Source organism: Octodon degus, unplaced genomic scaffold (genome assembly GCF_000260255.1).
Source record: "Octodon degus isolate 3935 unplaced genomic scaffold, OctDeg1.0 scaffold00020, whole genome shotgun sequence".
NCBI lineage: Eukaryota > Metazoa > Chordata > Mammalia > Rodentia > Octodontidae > Octodon > Octodon degus.
Genome location: NW_004524596.1, coordinates 9442874 through 9449764, shown reverse-complemented (window position 1 = coordinate 9449764; position 6891 = coordinate 9442874). Strand labels below are relative to the sequence as shown.

Here is a 6891-nt window from a genome sequence, read left to right as displayed (position 1 = left end):
GAAATTATAAAAATACAATTTCCAATGGGAAGAACCAAATTTCAAAAAAAATGAGAGAAATAGTTACAATTATTACTAGGAAAATATTCATTCACTAGGAGAAATGAAACAGCAAAAGGTTTCATCAATAAATATGACAATATTGTGTCACAGGCTTATTTTTGAATCCATATTTATTTGGAGAATGTATGATGCCTTTAGCAAGAACATTTTTATTTAGCAATATGTATAAAAATAAAAGTGCAAAGGAGATGCTTATGCAATTTCTAATGCTAAAATAGCACTGAACTATAAAATTAGCGGTATTTTAAATGGTACTTAAGTGACTTAATGGTAATGTGAACAAATCTGCCATGTTTTTCCACTCAGATTGACACTACTTAAGACGAAAGCATAATTGATGTTCCTTCACTAAAATCAGAGTAGACTCTGTGAGGGAGCATCTGACATCTATGGTAAAATTAAGGTCAAGGACTTCACAAAATATGTTGCAGACTGTAACAGATGTTCTCAGATTAAATCATATTTCTATTAAAAACTACAGAGATGCTCAGTTGATAGAACCCAGAAACCCAGAATTGGAGATCCAGGACGGATGTTCAGAAGCTGTTCAGTCACATAATTTTAAATACGAGGAAACTGAGAGACAGATAAGGCTAAGGAATTGCCTTAAGATTCCAGTAGATGCTTGGATTAGAATTCAGATTCTTTTTCCTATACCAAATGGCTCTCATTTGTAACAAAAGGAGGAACATTTTAATATTTTACATAAAAATATGGGCCTGAGGTATAGTTCAGCAGAGTAGGCCTGCCCGGCATGTGCTATTCCTGATTTCCTTTCCCAGTACCAAAAATAAAATAAATGAATGAAGAAAGAAAGAAAGAAAGAAAGAAAGAAAGAAAGAAAGAAAGAAAGAAAGAAAGAAAGAAAACCTGAGTCAATTGTCTTCTTTGATGGGATTAAATATAGATACATTGAAAAACTGACCACTGTGTTATTTAATTCTTGTTCTAGCTATTACCCAATGTTATTATATTTTATATTAAAGCCCTAATTCCAAGGAATACCATCATTTACCAGGCAGGAAACAGATAGCAAACTGATAAGAGCAGATATTACCATGGATCTTAGCCCAAAGGCCAAGAAGCAATATATCAAACCAATATACAATTTTACACATGCTTTTTAAAAATAATTTCAGTAGTGTCCATAAAAGGTTGGCAAATATTAGCACCCTGCTAGTGTGCGCACAGTATCTTTCAATTTTAGGGAATGAGCAAACACCTCGCCAGTTTATCTTTCACAAGACTTAATATTATTAGAAGTTTGAGCATAATAATCAAACTTCTTCCATGAATCACTAAAGATCTGTGAGCCGATGGGTGAGTATTAAAATAAAAAATGTAGTGAACTTCGGATGTATTCTTTCAAGGTGAAATCAAGGTGACAACGGAACACTAGCCCATTTAAGAAATGTATTCTGAAATGTCATATTATTTGTTACCTCTGATGGTTGGTTTCTTATAATAGACAAGGAATTGGAAAGTCCAAACTCTTTCCACATGCTTTTTAAAAATAATTTCAGTAGTACCATAAAAGATCAGCAAATATTAGCACATGGCAAATGTCAGAATCTTCAGATGTTGTGTTGGGAGAGACTCTGGCTTTAATATTTCAATAACAAACTAGGATGCACCTCACACAGAGAAGGAGATGAGAATTGACTAATTCCAATTAGTGTGCAGGATGAGTTACAGCTTCTTAGTCTGTGGCAAAGCCCGTGCTGCCACTTACATTCTACATTTCACATTCACCTTTACTGTGCTCATTGCCAATTTCTAGTTATTCAGCTGGATCAGGACCATCACACTGCCTTACTTTTGTTTCAGTGGCTCTTGAACATGTGTGCTTAGCAGAATTTCTCCAGGGACTTGGTAAAAATAGAAAAGCAACTTTAAGAAGACTCAGTTGCAGTGGGATTTAGTACCTGAACAAATGACTATGATATATGCAAAATCTGAGAAACATTACTTTAGCATATATTTTTTGAGATAGAATCTTGCTATGTAATTCAGGCTGGTCTTCAACTCACTAAGCAGCCCAGGCTGACCTAGAACTAGCAGCAACCCTGCCTCAGCCTCCCGGTGCTAGGATTACAGGTGTGTACCACCAAACCCAGCACATATGCTCAGAACTGTTCTTTGAGATACATAATTGCATTTTCTTCTTCATTGTTCTTTCTGAATGCTTGCTTCCTTCTGCAAAAATACAGTCTTTACCTAGTTAACAAGTTTAAGCCTAAGTTTTAAAAGTAATAATAATAACAAGGATAATAGTAACAATGTTTGCTTATCATACTTGGGAAAAATCCTTATTTCTTACTGTGTACTTAAGGCTTTTTCTAAATTTGGCCTGTATGGTCCTCTTCGGTGTCTGTTTTCATTGCTTCAGGTTGTGCACACAATCTTCTAATGTGCAATGCTTTCTCAGAGTCTGATGCTCTTCTTAATTCAACTATTTGTTTATTTTTTATTGAGTTCTTACCAAATGTACCACACTGGACCTCAGGATACAGCATGAGGAGGTGGAAATTGTATTAGTTCTCCAGAAGTGAAAATGCAGAAATAGCAAATGAATTAAATTAGGTTAGAGCCACAATAAATGCTATAGTCACTGTAGCATGTCAATGAGAACGTAGGACAGGGAAGCTGGTAGACCAGTTGAGGCCTCCAGGGTTTCATGAGTAGCTCCCAAGTGAAACCTGCTCTAATTCTAATCTAAGGTGATAAATGGAAGGGTGCTCAAAGGAACTGTAAAACGAGACAACAAATTGTGCAAATGGATTCTGGTGAGAGAAACACAACATTTTTAAGGAACTAAAAGCAGAATCCACAGGTGAACACAAAAGAGAGAAAAGGTGAATAGACAAAGTTGGCGAAGGAGGGCTTGTTAGCCAGAGTGTTTCTCTACCCTAAAGAAAATTTGGAGTTAATAAATAGTTGTAAGCAGAGAATTAGCTCAGATTTACATTTTAAAAGATCTTTTCAGGCCCAAATGTAGAAAATGGATTAAATGGTGACAAGAATGGATGATATCATGCCTTCGGGGAGGCTATGACAAGTGGACTGGGACGAACTAGATGGCAATTGGGCAGGGCTCCACTCACGAAAGCACAGGAAGAGAAAGAAAATAAAATGAGAGAAGAGAAATTCTATTACTTGACTGATTTCATGCATATGGGAGAATTGATCATGAAATGATCAACAACGTGATCTTGTATAACTTAAAACTCTATGGGTATCAATTTCATCACTTAGTAAGTAAAATTACACTCTGGCCCATTTTGAGGCTTTAGGGCCAAGTTCTGATAAGGAAACATCCTTTCTGTTGCTGCTCAGGACCATGCCAAAACCAAATTAGACCAAAAAAGGTTTAAATTAAAAGGACTTAAAGGCAGAAATGTCTGTAGTTGAGCTGGAGTTCAGGAATGAATGAGATTACACAAGGCATGCAGGAATTCGAATGGCAAGAAACCTTGATCATTTCTACACATATAGAAATAAGGAAAAGAAACAAGGACGATGAAATTTAGTGAGAGAAGGAGGTGTGGTCATGGGTCTGTTCTGTAGGAGTGCTGGTCATAAGCAAGGCGTCCACTGCTAGGGCCAGGAGCAGAGCAAGGGTGCGCTGGGAATGCCCACGTGCTAACACCCACCCACCTCTCCTTTAACCTTCGGGTCTTTCCAGTTACTCTCACCACCTTGCCAAGGGACAAGGACATCCAGGTGATTCTGTTCTTGAGCTCAATCTCCAGCCCCTGAAAAGGATATAGAGAAAGAAAGACTGTATCTGGGAAGCAAATGGAGGTGAGTTAGAATGAAAGAACTCTACAAAACTCTTCAAGAAAAACCACAGGGGCTTAATTTCAGTAGATCATAAAAGTGAGTCCACTAAATGATGTTTTCCAGACATGAACAAGAGTAAGAATGTAGGGTCTCCAGGGGATGACAGAGCCATGGAAATGGTGGCAAGGAAGGATAAAGTAAAAGTGACACAGATGTTCACATTACAGATATATGCATGCAAAATTGGAAGAAGAAATGAAAAGGAAAGAAATAAACAAGAAATTCAGAAGAGAAAAGATCAAAGAATTGAAAAAAAGAGACAAAACAAATTAAGCATTAACTGTTCCTTTCCATAAAAGCAACTAGTTGGAAGACTGCACTATGCATTGCAACAAATACTGTGAAATTCACATTGTTTTGCTAAGTGAAATTCTGTATAACTTGTAATTTCCTGTTTTGATACTATTTTGTACTCTCTTCAAAAAATAATTTTTAGGGCCAGAGAGATAGCTCAGTAGAATAAGTGCTTGCCTAACAAGCACAAGGTCCTGAGTTCAATCCCCGCTACTGAAAATAATAATAATAATAATAATAATAATAATAATAATAAAATTTTTTAAATTACACAAATGATTAGGTCAGGCCTGAATCTTCTGCTGTCTTTCATGTTTATATCCATATTTGCCTTTGAAAAGCAGTAATAAGAAACATCCAATCAAATAAATTAAGTGATCTCAATATTCCCATCAATTTGTGTAATGTTAACTGTTATAAAATAGCCTTTACCACTAAAATTCAGAGATTCTTATCTCATGTACTCTATTTAGTTTTATTTACAACATTGAAAGCTCTATGGTCTAGGAATATCAAGCCAAGTGAAATTCAGTATATCTGATATCAAACCAAAGAGTCTAACTGGTAAAGTCTGTGGAATTACCCCTAATCTAGTCTTTTACCACATCTCTACTATGTATTGGCCAGAGATTAGAAGCATTAGAGGCATCACCCACCCATGTTATGAGAGCAACATTTAGAAGATACTTTAATCTGCAACTTTATGGAAAGGACCTGGGGCCTAAGGAGGGCAGTAACACATTCTATGTGGCACAGGTAGAAATTAGACAGGCAAGGGCCAGTGAGATAGCTCAGCAGACTAGTGCTTGTTTAGCTAAGCACAGGGGCCAGGGTTCGATTCCCGGCACCACATGCTGCACCAGCATACTGAACCGGCAATGGAGTTCAGGCATGGTGGCACACTCCTGTAATCCCAGCACTAGGGAGGCTGCAAACAGGAGGATCATTATGAGTCCAAGCTGCATAATGAGATCCTACACACACACACACACACACACACACACACACACACACACACACATGAAATTAGGCAGGCCAAGATTCACACTCAGGCCTCGGGCTCCTAGTCTTTCTTCTATGTGATGCGGCCTCATGGGACAGTGAAAGCGCCATAGCTGAGGCAAAACAAATCATGGGTGGGTTACAAGTTTAGGTGTAAGAGTCCTAATGGAAGTTCACTTTTGTTTTTAAATTAAGTAGGAAAATATATAAGAAATGGAAATTTTGAGGTAATTGACTTAAGAAAGTGACATAGCTTGGTTGAGTAAGAGTGAGTGACATTTGGCAGCTCTTTATTACAAAGAGAAATGAGCCTCACTGCATGACCAGAGGAGAGTCTATAACCACCAGGTTGGACCTGTAATGTACGTTTTGGCAGAATGGAAAGACTGGAGGTAAAGTCGCAAAAGGCAATCTGTATCCAAGAGTAATTTCTCATAAGAATTAAAAGTCTTCTGGGCTGGGGAGAGAGCTCAGTAGAATAAGCGCTTGCCTGGCAAGTGCAAGGTTCTGCGTTCAATCCCCAGTACCTCCAAAATAAAATAAAATAAAATAAAATAAAATAAAATAAAATAAAATAAAAAGTCTTCTACCTTCTAGATGAATTTCAGCTATTTCTTTACATTCACTTATCTACTTAGTTTACTGACTCATCATTTTCTTCTAGCTCTAAGAGTACATTTAATCTCTCTCTACATCCCATGCCCACTTAGGTACTGGAGGACATAAATCCAATATGTTACCATCTTACCCTGTAGAGTTTGATGTCCAGAGGGAGACAGAGTCATGATGCAGCGAGCACAGTCTTGCACGACAGCTGCCAAGAGTGCTTCAGAGTAGCAGAGAAAAAAGTACCTTCATCACTTATTTATTTTAATTAATTCATTTTTTTCATTTTATGTATTTGATACAGGGTTTCTTATACAACTTAGACTCATAATGATCCTCCTGTTTCAGCCCCCCCCCAGCCCTAGGACTACAGGTATATGCCACCACACCCAGACTCAGTCGCTGGCTCAGTGTGCCCTGGGGGTTGGGCCATGCACATGTGGGACCAAGATTCAAACCCCTGTCCCTGTGCTTGCCAAAGCACATACTTAGTCCGCTGAGCTATCTCGCCAGCCCTCATACCATTATCATTAAGAGGTCAGTAGGGTTCTTTTCAAAATTTTGTCTTAAATGTTGAGAATTAACTAGGCAGAGAAAAAAATTAGGAAAGACATATGTAGAAAGAATGACACCTATGGTGGGCTTCAGGACAGGGGCACCTGGATATTAATGTAGCGGACATTTCTTGGGAGACAGGGATAGAAGGCGAGCTCAAAAAAACACCACCAAGCTCTTAGCCTGCAGAAATATTTAAATCAGCAGAGACATAAAAGTACATCCAGGCTCTGGAAGGCCCCTTTTGGAGCCAAGGTAAGGAGGAGATAGGAGGGATTCCAGGCGAGAGGCCCAGAAACCAGTTGGACAACTTGTTTCCATCCCTGAGTGATTGTGCAAGTGAAGTTAAATAGACTATTTAGAGAAGTAAGAAGTTTTCAATTCATTTTCCCTTAATTTCTCATCTTCCATCTTTTAAAGCATGCTCAGAAAGAGATGAAGGACAAATATTAGCACATTGTGTGTGTGTGTGTGTGTGTGTGTGTGTGTGTGTGTGTGTGTGTGTTTAGGGGAGTGAACCTCACCTAG

At 38.0% G+C, this 6891-nt stretch overlaps 1 pseudogene; it reads right to left on the bottom strand.

The window, feature by feature from the left end:
* Positions 1 to 1023: 1023 nt before the first annotated feature.
* LOC111815731 lies at positions 1024 to 1152 on the bottom strand (annotated as a pseudogene).
* Between the last annotated feature and the right edge of the window lie 5739 nt (positions 1153 to 6891).